At 39.0% G+C, this 18,275-nt stretch overlaps 1 non-coding gene and 4 pseudogenes across 1 annotated transcript; all 5 read left to right on the forward strand.

The window, feature by feature from the left end:
* The first annotated feature begins 306 nt into the window (after positions 1–306).
* Positions 307–426, forward strand: LOC141269841 (5S ribosomal RNA; annotated as a pseudogene).
* Positions 427–1,366: 940 nt separating this feature from the next.
* LOC141269217 (5S ribosomal RNA) lies at positions 1,367–1,485 on the forward strand (annotated as a pseudogene).
* A 621-nt stretch (positions 1,486–2,106) lies between these two features.
* LOC141268585 (5S ribosomal RNA) lies at positions 2,107–2,226 on the forward strand (annotated as a pseudogene).
* A 930-nt stretch (positions 2,227–3,156) lies between these two features.
* Positions 3,157–3,275, forward strand: LOC141266918 (5S ribosomal RNA). The gene has a single exon (XR_012320937.1). It is a non-coding gene; the product is annotated as a 5S ribosomal RNA (ribosomal RNA).
* Positions 3,276–9,000: 5,725 nt separating this feature from the next.
* On the forward strand, positions 9,001–9,120 carry LOC141268244 (5S ribosomal RNA; annotated as a pseudogene).
* Positions 9,121–18,275: the final 9,155 nt, after the last annotated feature.

Genomic DNA, 18,275 nt, shown 5'->3' on the forward strand with positions numbered 1-18,275 from the left:
GTCACTGGTAACCATCTCACCCTCTTCCTTCATTCACCCCTGGACGTCTCGCTCAGCCCCCAAGTTACGGGTCCAGCTTGCTCTTTCTGTCACATTACCGCGATGAAGGGTTTAGGGTGCAGGAGACCCTGCGCCGAGCCATTTTTGAAGACACCTGATTCGGCGGGTGAATCACTGCTAAATAAACCACACCTGTAGGGACAGCACAGCCTTTGCATGGACCCTTCGGAGCCCGCCCCGTCACGGCCAGATTGCTCACCACCAAGCGATCCTGAGAAAAGCTGGCCGGGCGATGGATCAAGCAGCGTCTACTGACCATACCACCTTGGATACGCCTCATCTTTTCTGATCTCGGAAGCAAAGCAGGGATGGGCTCGGACAGTACTTGGATGGGAGACCTCCTGGGAACACCGGGTGCTGTAGACCATTTTGATGACGTTTTGCCCTACTGCCCAGCTCGGCTAGCCTCGAACGGCGCCTTGCCGGACACCGACCTTAAGTAACTTAGATGATGGAAGCCCCAAGGCCTCTGAGCCAGTTGGCAGCTAAGTACGCTACCCCGCCGCCTTCACGCACGCCTGACACCGAGCTCCTTGCCACGGCTAGGAGTGCTTATTGACTCCGCAGCTCGCCGTGTGGAAATGATGGCGTTAAAAGCACCCGGGGCCGTGAAGGGGCCAGGCTTTCATCAGCTGCCCAGGGAAGGTTTTGGATGCCGGCCGCCTAGCGAGGTCCAGCAGAAGTAACATGTTTCTCTGCAAAGAAGCTTGTGTAACCAAGCCAGACGGCTGACAAAGAGCTAACCTCAGTGCAAGGAAGGCAAGGAAGGTGCGGAAGGAATTGGGGAGGGGGGGTGATTCCTGCTAGGGTCCTGAAATCATAAAACAGGCAGGAGAGTCTGACGCATGGTGACGGAAAGGATGTAGTGGCAGATAGGGGGTGTTGTCACGTGCGAGCACGTGTGCATGCTGGCTTGTGTATGAGAGTGCGCTTCCTAGGTGTGGCGCGCTGCAGACAGTCAAAGGGATTGTTCCCTTTCATTAAAAGTTAATCCCCGGCTGCAGGCTATTAGAAAGCAACTAACCGCGCTCTACTCACCCTACCCGGGTCTACCGGTGAGTCTCGCCTCTGCTCCCGGCCTGTGGCATTGGCCGTGAAGCTGACGTTCCGTCGACAGCGCTGCAGCCGATCAGTGAGCTCAGTGGCTCTGAGTGGGGCGTTCTGTCTACAAGACCTTTTAAGGAAGCCAGCAAAAAAATTGAAGAGAAGGGAAAGCACAAAAGGACCTGGTCTTGCTGAGCACTGGAAAGGGCAGCCGGCAGCCAGACGTCAAAGTAGAAAAGCAGCAAGTGAGAGGCTTTTCTCTGCTTACAGCCACACCACCCTGAACAAGCTCAATCTCGTCTGATCTTTAAAGCTAAGCATGGTTGGGCCTGGTTAATACCTGGATTGGAGACCGCCTGGGAATACCAGGTGCTGTAGGCTTTTGCTTTTTCCTTCCTTCCACCAGCAGTGGTCACTCTCTTATATGCCTTTTTTCCATTCCCTTTCACAAGTGCACACATTCATTCCCTTTTCTTTTTTTCATTTGCTTTCTCTCTTGCGCTATTTCATCTCTGCAAAATACCAGCATCCTTCTGATCACCGTGGGCCTCCAGCATTGTTACTTCTTTACTTTTAATACTAGGCTCCTTTTCACCAGGACCAGCGTCTCCCGTGTGGCTGGAGGCAACAACCGGTAACCCCAAGCAGAAGACCTTTGCAGGCAACACAACCCTCCCCCCTGAAGAGCAGCTCAAAGTCACTGGCAACCATCTCACCCTCTTCCTTCATTCACCCCTGGACGTCTCGCTCCGCCCCCAAGTTACGGGTCCAGCTTGCTCTTTCTGTCACATTATCACGATGAAGGGTTTAGCCTGCAGGAGACCCTGCGCCGAGACATTTTTGAAGACACCTGATGCGGCGGGTGAATCACTGCTAAACAAACCACACCTGTAGGGACGGCACAGCCTTTGCATGGACCCTTCGGAGCCCGCCCCGTCACGGCCAGATTGCTCGCCATCAAGCGATCCTCAGAAAGGCTGGCCGGGCGATGGATCGAGCAGCGCCTACTGGCCATACCACCTTGGATACGCCCGATCTCGTCTGATCTCGGAAGCAAAGCAGGGCTGGGCTCAGACGGTACTTGGATGGGAGACCTCCTGGGAACACCGGGTGCTGTAGATCATTTTGATGACGTTTTGCCCTACTGCCCAGCTCGGCTAGCATGGAACGGAGCCTTGCCGGACACCGACCTTAAGTAACTTAGATGATGGAAGCCCCAAGGCCTCTGAGCCAGTTGGCAGCTAAGTACGCTACCACCCAGGCCTGACACCGAGCTCCTTGCCACGGCTAGGAGTGCTTATTGACTCCGCAGCTCGCCGTGTGGAAATGATGGCGTTAAAAGCACCCGGGGCCGTGAAGGGGCCAGGCTTTGAGCAGGTGCCCAGGGAAGGTTTTGGATGCCGGCCGCCTAGCGAGGGCCAGCAGAAGTAACATGTTTCTCTGCAAAGAAGCTTGTGTAACCAAGCCAGATGGCTGACAAAGAGCTAACCTCAGTGCAAGGAAGGCAAGGAAGGTGCGGAAGGAATTGGGGAGGGGGGGGTGATTCCTGCTAGGGCCCTGAAATCATAAAACAGGCAGGAGAGTCTGACGCATGGTGACGGAGAGGTTGTAGAGGCAGATAGGGGTTGTTGTCACGTGCGAGCACGTGTGCATGCTGGCTTGTGTGTGAGAGTGCGCTTCCTAGGTGTGGCGCGCTGCAGACAGTCAATGGGATTGTTCCCTTTCATTAAAAGTTAATCCCCGGCTGCAGGCTATTAGAAAGCAACTAACCGCGCTCTACTCACCCTACCCGGGTCTACCGGTGAGTCTCGCCTCTGCTCCCGGCCTGTGGCATTGGCCGTGAAGCTGACGTTCCGTCGACGGCGCTGCAGCCGATCAGTGAGCTCAGCGGCTCTGAGTGGGGCCTTCTGTCTACAAGACCTTTTAAGGAAGCCAGCAAAAATATTGAAGAGAATGGAAAGCACAAAAGGACCTGGTCTTGCTGAGCACTGGAAAGGGCAGCCGGTAGCCAGACGTCAAAGTAGAAAAGCAGCAAGTGAGAGGCTTGTCTCTGCCTACGGCCACACCACCCTGAACATACCCAATCTCGTCTGATCTTGGAAGCCAAGCAGGGTTGGGCCCCGTTAGTACTTGGATGGGAGACCGCCTGGGAATACCAGGTGCTGTAGACTTTTGCTTTTTCCTTCCTTCCACCAGCAGGGGGCACTCTCTTCTATGCCTTTTTTCCATTCCCTTTCACAAGTGCACAAATTCATTCTCTTTTCTTTTTTTCATTTGCTTTCTCTCTTGCGCTATTTCATCTCTGCAAAATACCAGCATCCTTCTGATCACCGTGGGCCTCCAGCATTGTTGCTTTTTTACTTTTAATACTAGGCTCCTTTTCACCATGACCAGCGTCTCCCGCGTGGCTGGAGGCAACCACCGGTAACCCCAAGCAGAAGACCTTTGAAGGCAACACGACCCTCCCCCCTGAAGAGCAGCTCAAAGTCACTGGCAACCATCTCACCCTCTTCCTTCATTCACCCCTGGACGTCTCGCTCCGCCCCCAAGTTACGGGTCCAGCTTGCTCTTTCTGTCACATTACCGCGATGAAGGGTTTAGCCTGCAGGAGACCCTGCGCCGAGCCATTTTTGAAGACACCTGATGCGACAGGTGAATCACTCCTAAACAAACCACACCTGTAGGGACGGCACAGACTTTGCATGGACCCTTCGGAGCCCGCCCCGTCACGGCCAGATTGCTCGCCACCAAGCGATCCTGAGAAAGGCTGGCTGGGCGATGGATCGAGCAGCTTCTACTGGCCATACCACCTTGGATACGCCCGATCTCATCTGATAATATCACAGCGTACCATAGCAATCAGTAATATCCATCTAATTATTATCAAAATATTAAAATAAATTATGTTTGGAATAATAAGCAATAATAGATAATAATTCATTATCAATCAAGTTCTCCATATGATAGAACATTTTTATGTCATAGGTGTAATTACCTTTTCCAACTCATAGGTGTCAGTGTATTTTGAAAAAACAAGTTTTTATATCTTTATTAAACCAATAATATCAAAGAATGTATACTCCTGAACCAAAATGAATAAATATATGAATGTATGAATGAATGAATGAATGAATAAATGAATGAATGAATTGTTGTGTTTACTCAGAAAATGTAAACATTTTTTTCCTTAGCAATATATATTTAATGAAGCAATACTCTTGTATTAGACATTACTTTATTAAATATTAATGTGTTTTCTCAATTGAGATATTGAACTCAAATAAAATCAAATGAGAATTAAAAAATGAAAAAATAGAAAAATAAGAAGTATAAAGTAAGAATAAAATTTTAAAAATGAAAAATAAAATTAAGAGTAAAAATAAGAATAAAAATAAAAATAAGGCCTTTAAATTTTAATGACAAATGCAGAGTAATTATATTCTCCATAAAAAATACCCTTATATCTCCATTATCTGGATGATTTCATATTTGTCATAACCTTGTACCACCAAAAAATATTAAATTATGCAACTTTGCATGTAATACCCTTCTTAATTATACCATAGTACATTATTATTTTTTCTTCTTTATTAAAATGTGTGGAAAATAAGTATTGATCAAAAGTGATTATGTAATCAGGATCAAAAACACATTTTCCCCCTTAATACCAAAAATATTATTTTATAAAATTTATGTATATATCAGAACCAAATTAAAAATAATTATTCTTCTAGAAATATTGTGCATAAATTTCATATCGATGAGTAGCATAGATTTGACTAAAGAGAGGTGTGTACCTATTTAGGTAACCATTAAAAATAATATTATAGTTATTCAAGAATATTATCATGTGGAAAATTATTCTAAATATAAATTTGCTTTGTAAACCATTTTGATGTGTGGTTGCCCTTATCCACTATTAGTTAAATCAAGAAATAATAATTATTAAAGAAATATAGAAATATATATATGTAGATACAGTAATACCTAATTATGTATTATAATTTCCTCAGAATCAAATATATTTTTGTACCTTCACATAAAGAAACATTTTTTTTTTTCAAACATACAAACATACGAGGCCTCTGTCACATCAATCACACTTAGCAGCTGCTGATTTACTCATCTGTCACCTTCACTCTGACATTCACAGATCTGTTCAACTCAAACATTCCACATATGAAGTTTTAGATATATATATATATTTAACCCAAAATTGTTGTATCCCAATTTATTAATGTGCATTGCCATATCAATTGAATATCTTTATATTTCTTTGAATATTCCCCAAGTACATATTATATAATATGAGAGTAAGTCACTGGAATTTCAGACACTTGAAAAAACTTGTCTTAGATTCTTTTTTCACTGGCTGTCCGGTCTTAAGTTACATCAGTTGAAAATAGAATGAATGGGATCCTATACTATTAGCTCAAAGTTCAAAGGCCGCAGCTGTCACACGTCATGCTGTAAAGCTACTTTAATTTGCACGAACACTTCATGCACAGAAAATATTAGCAACACAAAAGAATTAATAAGTATTACATATATATTATAGTTCATCTAGATATATTGTTATTATTTTAAAATGTTATACACATAAAATCATGCAATTTTTTCACTTCCTGTGTGAATAAAGAAATAAATCCATTTTAGAGTTCTTTGATCAAATCCTGCTTTGGAATGAAAACTCTAAGGAAATATAAGAAAATAAAATTAAATATCAAATTCATACAGAAACAGAATTATTTAAATATCTTATACATATATTGGTTGGTTCTAATGGAATTCAAAATATTGCTACTTAAATTTATAAATATGAAGTTCTAATTTATTAATTAATATATATATATATATATATATTTTATAAACGTATATAAAAATACAATTATACGCAATCTCTACTTAGACAAGTGTATATATATATATATATATATATGAACTATTAGAAACTATGTAACTACAATTTTACTGTATGAGATTATAAATAAATATTGAGACATTGTATTACATTTTGATACAACATTATATTTACAGTTTTTCCTTAGCCACTCCCTAAACCAAATCTTCTGTCTCTCTCAAATATCTCCAGGAACGCCCTATTTAGGAAAGACATTTTTCTATCCTTCAAAACCTCAGAGAACTGCCTGTTCTTCTGTCCACATTCCATGACGTCACTGTGAGTTGGTCGTCTCACCTGTCTCTGTCCATCAGTTTCAGCCATTTTCCTTTTTAGAGAATCACAGTTCTGACTGAGAATTAACTCATTCTGTGGAGAGATGGATCTTTGCACTGGCTGATATGGCTTATAACATATATGAAATCTTCTGCGTATTTGATAGAGTTCACTATGGGGATGACTCAGTCTAGGAGAGTTTGATATTGGCTTTTGGTAAGATTTTACCTTTCCTGGTTTTATAAATTTAGCTTGATTTATTTTATTTTCACGATTCTCATGTTTTCTAACAAAATCCAGCATCTGCGCACATTCAAATAATGAATTTTTTTGTGATGCCATAACTTGGGAAACTGAATTTAGGAATTTGAATTTTTATACAAAAGTTGTTATCATATGTTGTACTTTTCCATTTTTGATGAGAGCATTGTACAACCGTTCAAATATGGACATGAATGTATATGTACATTCCTTCCTACCAATCCTTAGTTTCTGCAGATCTTCTATGTTGGGAAAATCCTTTGTGACACAATAAATCAAATATCTTAATCTGTCCGAATCATTTTCCCATCCATTAGGAGAGTCATTTTCACAGGGCATTAAATGTAAATGTCTGGACAATGTCACAGGAATCCATATTTTAAATAATTGATTCGTCTCCTCATTGGATAAATCAAACTTATCAGAGAAGCTCTCAAATGTCTCTGAATTTCTACAGGCATGGATTTTGACATCATATTTTGGCATGATTTTGTATAATTTCAGCAAATTTTTCCTCATTTTAATTTGGAGTTGCGCCTGGGTAATTCCAGAATTCTCTGATATTTTTAGTGGCTCTTGTACGTCCTTTCCTCCTACGTCACTCACGTCTCCTCCCACATCACCTAGTATGTCGGTTTCTCGTATGTCAGTCATGTCTCCTCCCATGTCAGGTTTCTGTATGTCCATCTCTTGGTCAGACCCAAGGTCACCTTCAGTTACAGACACGTGTCTTACTTCTTGTTCATTTTCCACATTACAGTCAGAATCAGTATCACCGTCTGACACTTCTGCACTATTTTCCTGCTTAGAAATCTCTAACACAAGACTATGAAAAAAATCTACCAAATGTAGAATATTTCTCAATTTCTGTTTGTCTTTATTTACCAATTTAGAAGTTAACTGTAAATTCTGCAATTCACATTCTTTGTATAAACTGAGCCACAAAACTTCTATGTCATCTCCTACATTAACTTTGAAATTAATATTACTTTGTTTAGCAAAAGAAGAAATTATATCCATATTTTGCTTACCTTAAGATTCCTTGGCTTCTCTTTATCAGCACGTCCTGTCTCCAGTTCGTCTGATTCTTTTCCTGTGTGATTCTGTTCCTTGTTAGTACCTCTGCTTTCTGTCTTTCCTCAGTCTGTAGGTCCTTTCTGCTTACCGTGACAAACTAGTGAATTTACTGACACGTGAACAACAGCTGTTCAGCTCGTCAGGACTCCCTCCTTGTTCACGGAAGAAATTCACTTACTTAATTTAAAAAACAAAAAAACAGGACTGGTTGGCTCACCATTGTAAAATAATACTCTTCCTGTATTATTTTTTTCTACTGAGGACTTCTCAAAGTATCAATATCACGATATTCTTATAAAAAATGTATCTATTTATTCTTGGATTGTCCATTAAAAAGAATCAGATTGCAGCAGGTACATACAATAATTAGTTATAAAGTAATTGTCCATTTGTCCATAATTTGCTTAATTGTTGAGATTCACCCATCTTTCCTTGGATCCTGGCTGGTAAATCATGTCTTTGTCCAGCATGTGTCCAGGCCTACATGTCATCTGCTTCTCAGCATGAAGATTCTGTGTCCTGTGGGGTGGGCAGAGCAAGAGAGCCCCCCCTTTCTGTACCATGGGCTTTTATAGCCAGTCGTATGGACACCTGTTCTACATATGGTAGTGAACCAAAAATACACACACAAATAGCGCATGTCAACTAGACACGATGGCTGAGGCATAGAACTCAGAAAAATGATTATCGATTAACATTCCATGAATTTCCATAATTAACCATTTAACAGAGACCGCCTGGGAATGCCAGGTGCTGTAGGCTTTTGCTTTTTCCTTCCTTCCACCAGCAGGGGGCACTCTCTTCTATGCCTTTTTTCCATTCCCTTTCACAAGTGCACACATTCATTCTCTTTTCTTTTTTTCATTTGCTTTCTCTCTTGCGCTATTTCATCTCTGCAAAATACCAGCATCCTTCTGATCACCGTGGGCCTCCAGCATTGTTGCTTCTTTACTTTTAATACTAGGCTCCTTTTCACCAGGACCAGCGTCTCCCGGGTGGCTGGAGGCAACCACCGGTAACCCCAAGCAGAAGGCCTTTGCAGGCAACACGACCCTCCCCCCTGAAGAGCAGCTCAAAGTCACTGGCAACCATCTCACCCTCTTCCTTCATTCACCCCTGGACGTCTCGCTCAGCCCCCAAGTTACGGGTCCAGCTTTCTCTTTCTGTCACATTACCGAGATGAAGGGTTTAGCCTGCAGGAGACCCTGCGCCGAGCCATTTTTGAAGACACCTGATGCGGCGGGTGAATCACTGCTAAATAAACCACACCTGTAGGGACGGCACAGACTTTGCATGGACCCTTCGGAGCCCGCCCCGTCACGGCCAAATTGACGCCACCAAGCGATCCTGAGAAAGGCTGGCCGGGCGATGGATCGAGCAGCGTCTACTGGCCATACCACCTTGGATACGCCTGATCTTGTCTGATCTCGGAAGCAAAGCAGGGATGGGCTTGGACAGTACTTGGATGGGAGACCTCCTGGGAACACCGGGTGCTGTTGACCTTTTTGATGACGTTTTGCCCTACTGCCCAGCTCGGCTAGCATGGAACGGCGCCTTGCCGGACACCGACCTTAAGCAACTTAGATGATGGAAGCCCCAAGGTCTCTGAGCCAAATAGACACGATGGCTGAGGCATAGAACTCAGAAAAATGAATATCGATTAACATTCCAAATGAATTTCCATAGTTAACCATTTAACATTTCCCCCTTTTTTGAGAATAAAAGGACTTTAACTTCTCAAAAGAAGACACATTCATCAATCATTTTTTCTTTCCTTCTTCCTTGGCAATATCATTAAATTTCTATAATAATAATAATAATAGTAATAATAGTATCAATATCGGATTATTGTTATATAATGATGTGAATTCATGTTATGGTAAGCCGTGACTAATATTCATTTAATATGTATAATTATACTTCCCTATATCTAAATTGAAGCAAACGCGGGTTCAATCGTCGTCATCTGATGTCATCGGGTCGTCGTCTCGTCTTCTTCTTGGTTCTTTTATAACACAGTCTTTAGATGAAAACTCCTTTGAAATAAATTACAGAATGTAGATATTGTACAGTCCATAATTGTGTTCATTATTGTTCAGTCCATAAACTGTACTCTTTATTAGAAAGATCATGTGTGTCAGTTGATAAGAAAACAAAGTCCATGGATGAAATGTAGCTTTAATATCTGTGCAGTGTCACCTGGACTTACGTTGGATCGTCTTTGGAATCTTCCGTGTGTCCGCACTGGTCTCGTTTCACTTTTGGAACAGATGTGACGTCTTTGGTCAGTAAAGCAAGGGTTAACTTGACACTTTCCTGCTTTATATAGCACCATAACCAGTACTCAGTCCTTTATATACAGGACACATATGCCAGGTATTACCTGTTCACCAGCTTTCATTGAAGCGTTGCAGGTGATAAGAAACCACTGGAACGTGATGAAACTTAAACACAACACAGTACATATAGGATCATCGTCCTCTGCCGTCCTGGTGATCAGTGGTGTGAATTGTATTGTATGTAATGGACACAGTCTATTAAAACACTCAGCATTCACACTTGTTACCTTCTGAGACGTCCGGATATCAGTTGCTTCTTCTTGTAACTTTTGAGAATCTCTTTGATTTATAAAAATTAAAAGTCTTTATTAAGATAGAATTCATAATTGCGATGTCTTGATTGAAGTCTTCATTCCCTAATCTGATACCAAATCTGGCAGTTTTTCCTAATATATAATATCACAGCATACCATAGCAATCAGTAATATCCATCTAATTATTATCAAAATATTAAAATAAATTATGTTTGGAATAATAAACAATAATAGATAATAATTCATTATCAATCAAGTTCTCCATATGATAGAACATTTTTATGTCATAGGTGTAATTACCTTTTCCAACCCATAGGTGTCAGTGTATTTTGAAAAAACAAGTTTTTATATCTTTATTAAACCAATAATATCAAAGAATGTATACTCCTGAACCAAAATGAATAAATATATGAATGTATGAATGAATGAATGAATGAATAAATGAATGAATGAATTGTTGTGTTTACTCAGAAAATGTAAACATTTTTCTCCTTAGCAATATATATTTAATGAAGCAATACTCTTGTATTAGACATTACTTTATTAAATATTATTGTGTTTTCTCAATTGAGATATTGAACTGAAATAAAATCAAATGAGAATTAAAAAATGAAAAAATAGAAAAATAAGAAGTATAAAGTAAGAATAAAATTTTAAAAATGAAAAATAAAATTAAGAGTAAAAATAAGAATAAAAATAAAAATAAGGCCTTTAAATTTTAATGACAAATGCAGAGTAATTATATTCTCCATAAAAAATACCCTTATAGCTCCATAATCTGGATGATTTCATATTTGTCATAACCTTGTACCACCAAAAAATATTAAATTATGCAACTTTGCATGTAATACCCTTCTTAATTATACCATAGTACCTTATTATTATTTCTTCTTTATTAAAATGTGTGGAAAATAAGTATTGATCAAAAGTGATTATGTAATCAGGATCAAAAACAAATTTTCCCCCTTAATACCAAAAATATTATTTTATAAAATTTATGTATATATCAGAACCAAATTAAAAATAATTATTCTTCTAGAAATATTGTGCATAAATTTCATATCGATGAGTAGCATAGATTTGACTAAAGAGAGGTGTGTACCTATTTAGGTAACCATTAAAAATAATATTATAGTTATTCAAGAATATTATCATGTGGAAAATTATTCTAAATTTATATTTGCTTTGTAAACCATTTTGATGTGTGGTTGCCCTTATCCACTATTAGTTAAATCAAGACATAATAATTATTAAAGAAATATAGAAATATATATATGTAGATAATACCTAATTATGTATTATAATTTCCTCAGAATTAAATATATTTTTGTACCTTCACATAAAGAAACATTTTTTTATTTTCAAACATACAAACATACGAGACCTCTGTCACATCAATCACACTTAGCAGCTGCTGATTTACTCATCTGTCACCTTCACTCTGACATTCACAGATCTGTTCAACTCAAACATTCCACATATGAAGTTTTAGATATACAGTACAGACCAAAAGTTTGGACACACATTCTCATTTAAAGATTTTTCTGTATTTTCATGACTATGAAAAGTGTACATTCACACTGAAGGCTTCAAAACTATGAATTAACACATGTGGAATTATATACTTAACCAATAAAGTGTGAAGCAACTGAAAATATGTCTTCTATTCTAGGTTCTTCAAAGTAGCCACCTTTTGCATTGATGACTGCTTTGCACACTCTTGGCATTCTCTTGATGAGCTTCAAGAGGTAGTCACCGGAAATGGTTTTCACTTCACAGGTGTGCCCTGTCAGGTTTAATAAGTGGGATTTCTTGCCTTATAAATGGGGTTGGGACCTTCAATTGTGTTGTGCAGAAGTCTGGTGGATACACAGCTGATAGTCCTACTGAATAGACTGTTAGAATTTGTATTATGGCTAGAAAAAATCAGCTAAGTAAAGAAAAACGAGTGGCCATCATTACATTAAGAAATTAAGGTCAGTCAATCTGAAAAATTGGGCAAACTTTGAAAGTGTCCCCAAGTGCAGTTGCAAAAACCATCAAGCGCTACAAAGAAACTGGCTCACATGAGGACCGCCCCAGGAAAGGAAGACCAAGAGTCTCCTCTGCTTCTGAGGATAAGTTTATCCGAGTCACCAGCCTCAGAAATCGCAGGTTAACAGCAGCTCAGATTAGAGACCAGGTCAATGCCACACAGAGTTCTAGCAGCAGACACATCTCTTCAACTACTGTTAAGAGGAGACTTTGTGCAGCAGGCCTTCATGGTAAAATAGCTGCTAGGAAACCACTGCTAAGGACAGGCAACAAGCAGAAGAGACTTGTTTGGGCTAAAGAACACAAGGAATGTACATTAGACCAGTGGAAATCTGTGCTTTGGTCTGATGAGTCCAAATTTGAGATCTTTGGTTTCAACCACCGTGTCTTTGTGCGACGCAGAAAAGGTGAACGGATGGACTCTACATGCCTGGTTCCCATCGTGAAGCATGGAGGAGGAGGTGTGATGGTGTTGGGGTGCTTTGATGGTGACACTGTTGGGGATTTAATCAAAATTGAAGGCATACTGAACCAGCATGGCTACCACAGCATCTTGCAGCGGCATGCTATTCCATCCTGTTTGCGTTTAGTTGGACCATCATTTATTTTTCAACAGGACAATGACCCCAAATACACCTCCAGGCTGTGTAAGGGCTATTTGACCAAGAAGGAGAGTGATGGGGTGCTAGGCCAGATGACCTGGCCTCCACAGTCACCAGACCTGAACCCAATCGAGATGGTTTGGGGTGAGCTGGACCGCAGAGTGAAGGCAAAAGGGCCAACAAGTGCTTAGCATCTCTGGGAACTCCTTCAAGATTGACGGAAGACCATTTCCGGTGACTACCTCTTGAAGCTCATCAAGAGAATGCCAAGAGTGTGCAAAGCAGTCATCAAAGCAAAAGGTGGCTACTTTGAAGAACCTAGAATATAAGACATATTTTCACTTGTTTCACACTTTTTTGTTAAGTGTATAATTCCACATGTGTTAATTCATAGTTTTGATGCCCTCAGTGTGAATGTACAATTTTCATAGTCAAGAAAATACAGAAAAATCTTTAAATGAGAATGTGTGTCCAAACTTTTGGTCTGTACTGTATATATATATATATTTAACCCAAAATTGTTGTATCCCAATTTATTAATGCGCATTGCCATATCAATTGAATATCTTTATATTTCTTTGAATATTCCCCAAGTACATATTATATAATATGAGAGTAAGTCACTGGAATTTCAGACACTTGAAAAAACTCTTGTCTTAGATTCTTTTTTCACTGGCTGCCCGGTCTTAAGTTACATCAGTTGAAAATAGAATAAATGGGATCCTATACAATTAGCTCAAAGTTCAAAGGCCGCAGCTGTCACACGTCATGCTGTAAAGCTACTTTAATTTGCACGAACACTTCATGCACAGAAAATATTAGCAACACAAAAGAATTAATAAGTATTACATATATATTATAGTTCAACTAGATATATTGTTATTATTTTAAAATGTTATACACATAAAATCATGCAATTTTTTCACTTCCTGTGTGAATAAAGAAATAAATCCATTTTAGAGTTCTTTGATCAAATCCTGCTTTGGAATGAAAATTCTAAGGAAATATAAGAAAATAAAATTAAATATCAAATTCATACAGAAACAGAATTATTTAAATATCTTATACATATATTGGATGGTTCTAATGTAATTCAAAATATTGCTACTTAAATTTATATATATGAAGTTCTAATTTATTAATTAATATATATATATATATATTTTATAAACGTATATATAAATACAATTATACGCAATCTCTACTTAGACAAGTGTATATATATATATATATATATATATATATATATATATATACAGTCATATGTAAAAGTTTGGGCACCCCTATTAATCTTAAGCTTAATGTTTTATAAAAATTGGTGTTTTTGCAACAACTATTTCAGTTTGATATATGTAATAACTGTTGGACACAGTAATGTTTCTGCCTTGAAATGAGGTTTATTGTGCTAACAGAAAACGTGCAATCTGCATTCAAACAAAATTTGACCGGTGCATAAGTATGGGCACCCTTATCATTTTCTTGTTTTAAATACTCCTGCCTACTTTTTACTGACTACTAAAGCACTTTTTTTGGTTTTGTAACCTCATTGAGCTTTGAACTTTATAGCCAGGTGTATGCAATCATGAGAAAAGCTACTTAAAGTGGCCACTTGCAAGTTGTTCTCCTGTTTGAATCTCCTCTGAAGAGTGGCATCATGGGCTCCTCAAAACAACTGTCAAATGATCTGAAAACAAAGATTATTCAACATAGTTGCTCAGGGGAAGGATACAAAAAGCTGTCTCAGAGATTTAACCTGTCAGTTTCCACTGTGAGGAACATAGTAAGGAAATGGAAGAACATAGGGACAGTTCTTGTTAAGGCCAGAAGTGTCAGGACAAGAAAAACATCAAAAAGGCAGAGAAGAAGAATGGTGAGATCAGTCAAGGACAATCCTCAGACCACCTCCAGAGAGCTGCAGCATCAACTTGCTGCAGATGGTGTCACTGTGCATCGGTCAACTATACAACGCACTTTGCACAAGGAGAAGCTGTATGGGAGAGTGATGCGAAAGAAGCCGTTTCTGCAAGTACGCACAAACAGAGTCGGCTGAGGTATGCAAAAGCACATTTGAAGAAGCCTATTTCTTTTTGGAAGAAGGTCCTGTGGACTGATGAAACCAAGATTGAGTTGTTTGGTCATACAAAAAGGCGTTAAGCATGGTGGCAAAAAAAACACAGCATTCCAAGAAAAACACTTGCTACCCACAGTAAAATTTGGTGGAGGTTCCATCATGCTTTGGGGCTGTGTGGTCAATGTCGGCACTGGGAATCTTGTTAAAGTTGAGGGATGCATGGATTACACTCAGTATCAGCAGATTCTTGGCAATAGTGTTCAAGAATCAGTGATAAAGTTGAAGTTACGCAGTGGATGGATCTTTCAGCAAGACAATGATCCAAAACACCGCTCCAAATCTACTCAGGCATTCATGCAGAGGAACAATTACAATGTTCTGGAATGGCCATCCCAGTCCCCAGACCTGAATATCATTGAACATCTGTGGGATCATTTGAAGAGGCTGTCCATGCTCGGCGACCATCAAACTTAACTGAACTGGAATTGTTTTGTAAAGAGGAATGGTCAAAAATACCTTCATCCAGGATCCAGGAACTCATTAAAAGCTACAGGAAGCGACTAGAGGCTGTTATTCTTGCAAAAGGAGGATCTACTAAATATTAATGTCACTTTTCTGGTGAGGTGCCCATACTTATGCACCTGTCAAATTTTGTTTGAATGCAGATTGCACATTTTCTGTTAGTACAATAAACCTCATTTCAAGGCAGAAACATTACTGTATCCAACAGTTATTACATATATCAAACTGAAATAGCTGTTGCAAAAACACCAATTTTTATAAAACATTAAGCTTAAGATTAATAGGGGTGCCCAAACTTTTTCATATGACTGTATATATATATATGAACTATTAGAAACTATGTAACTACAATTTTACTGTATAAGATTATAAATAAATATTGAGACATTTTATTACATTTTGATACAACATTATAATTACAGTTTTTCCTTAGCCGCTCCCTAAACCAAATCTTCTGTCTCTCTCAAATATCTCCAGGAACGCCCTATCTAGGAAAGACAGTTTTCTATCCTTCAAAACCTCAGAGAACTGCCTGTTCTTCTGTCCACATTCCATGACGTCACTGTGAGTTGGTCGTCTCACCTGTCTCTGTCCATCAGTTTCAGCCATTTTCCTTTTTAGAGAATCACAGTTCTGACTGAGAATTAACTCATTCTGTGGAGAGATGGATCTTTGCACTGGCTGATATGGCTTATAACATATATGAAATCTTCTGCGTATTTGATAGAGTTCACTATGGGGATGACTCAGTCTAGGAGAGTTTGATATTGGCTTTGGTAAGATTTTACCTTTCCTGGTTTTATAAATTTAGCTTGATTTATTTTCTTTTCACGATTCTCATGTTTTCTAACAAAATCCAGCATCTGCGCACATTCAAATAATTAATTTTTTTGTGATGCCATAACTTGGGAAACTGAATTTAGGAATTTGAATTTTTGTACAAAAGTTGTTATCATATGTTGTACTTTTCCATTTTTGATGAGAGCTTTGTACAACCGTTCAAATATGGACATGAATGTATATGTACATTCCTTCCTATCAATCCTTAGTTTCTGCAGATCTTCTATGTTGGGAAAATTCTTTGTGACACAATAAATCAAATATCTTAATCTGTCCGAATCATTTTCCCATCCATTAGGAGAGTCATTTTCACAGGGAATTAAATGTAAATGTCTGGACAATGTCACAGGAATCCATATTTTAAATAATTGATTCCTCTCCTCATTGGATAAATCAAACTTATCAGAGAAGCTCTCAAATGTCTCTGAATTTCTACAGGCATGGATTTTGACATCATATTTTGGCATGATTTTGTATAATTTCAGCAAATTTTTCCTCATTTTAATTTGGAGTTGAGCCTGGGTAATTCCAGAATTCTCTGATATTTTTAGTGGCTCTTGTACGTCCGTTCCTCCTACGTCACTCACTAGTATATCGGTTTCTCGTATGTCAGTCATGTCTCCTCCCATGTCAGGTTTCTGTATATCCGTCTCTTGGTCAGACCCAAGGTCACCTTCAGTTACAGACACATGTCTTACTTCTTGTTCATTTTCCACATTACAGTCAGAATCAGTATCACCGTCTGACACTTCTACACTATTTTCCTGCTTAGAAATCTCTAACACAAGACTATGAAAAAAATCTACCAAATGTAGAATATTTCTCAATTTCTGTTTGTCTCTATTTACCAATTTAGAAGTTAACTGTAAATTTTGCAATTCACATTCTTTGTATAAACTGAGCCACAAAACTTCTATGTCATCTCCTACATTAACTTTGAAATTAATATTACTTTGTTTAGCAAAAGAAGAAATTATATCCATATTTTGCTTACCTTAAGATTCCTTGGCTTCTCTTTATCAGCACGTCCTGTCTTCAGTTCGTCTGATTCTTTTCCTGTGTGATTCTGTTCCTTGTTAGTACCTCTGCTTCCTGTCTTTCCTCAGTCTGTAGGTCCTTTCTGCTTCTCGTGACAAACTAGTGAATTTACTGACATGTGAACAACAGCTGTTCAGCTCGTCAGGACTCCCCCCTTGTTCACGGAAGAAATTCACTTACTTAATTTAAAAAACAAAAAAACAGGACTGGCTGGCTCACCATTGTAAAATAATACTCTTCCTGTATTATTTTTTTCTACTGAGGACTTCTCAAAGTATCAATATCACGATATTCTTATAAAAAAATGTATCTATTTATTCTTGGATTGTCCATTAAAAAGAATCAGATTGCAGCAGGTACATACAATAATTAGTTATAAAGTAATTGTCCATTTGTCCATAATTAGCTTAATTGTTGAGATTCACCCATCTTTCCTTGGATCCTGGCTGGTAAATCATGTCTTTGTCCAGCATGTGTCCAGGCCTACATGTCATCTGCTTCTCAGCATGAAGATTCTGTGTCTTGTGGGGTGTGCAGAGCAAGAGAGCCCCCCCTTTCTGTACCATGGGCTTTTATAGCCAGTCGTATGGCACACCTGTTCTACATATTGTAGTGAACCAAAAATACACACACAAATAGCGCATGTCAACTAGACACGATGGCTGAGGCATAGAACTCAGAAAAATGATTATCGATTAACATTCCAAATGAATTTCCATAATTAACCATTTAACAGAGACCGCCTGGGAATGCCAGGTGCTGTAGGCTTTTGCTTTTTCCTTCCTTCCACCAGCAGGGGGCACTCTCTTCTATGCCTTTTTTCCATTCCCTTTCACAAGTGCACACATTCATTCTCTTTTCTTTTTTTCATTTGCTTTCTCTCTTGCGCTATTTCATCTCTGCAAAATACCAGCATCCTTCTGATCACCGTGGGCCTCCAGCATTGTTGCTTATTTA

The sequence above is a fragment of the Phyllobates terribilis genome, unplaced genomic scaffold, assembly GCF_046119375.1.
Source record: "Phyllobates terribilis strain yellow unplaced genomic scaffold, ASM4611937v1 Scaffold_4__5_contigs__length_816908805, whole genome shotgun sequence".
In the NCBI taxonomy this organism is placed as follows: domain Eukaryota; kingdom Metazoa; phylum Chordata; class Amphibia; order Anura; family Dendrobatidae; genus Phyllobates; species Phyllobates terribilis.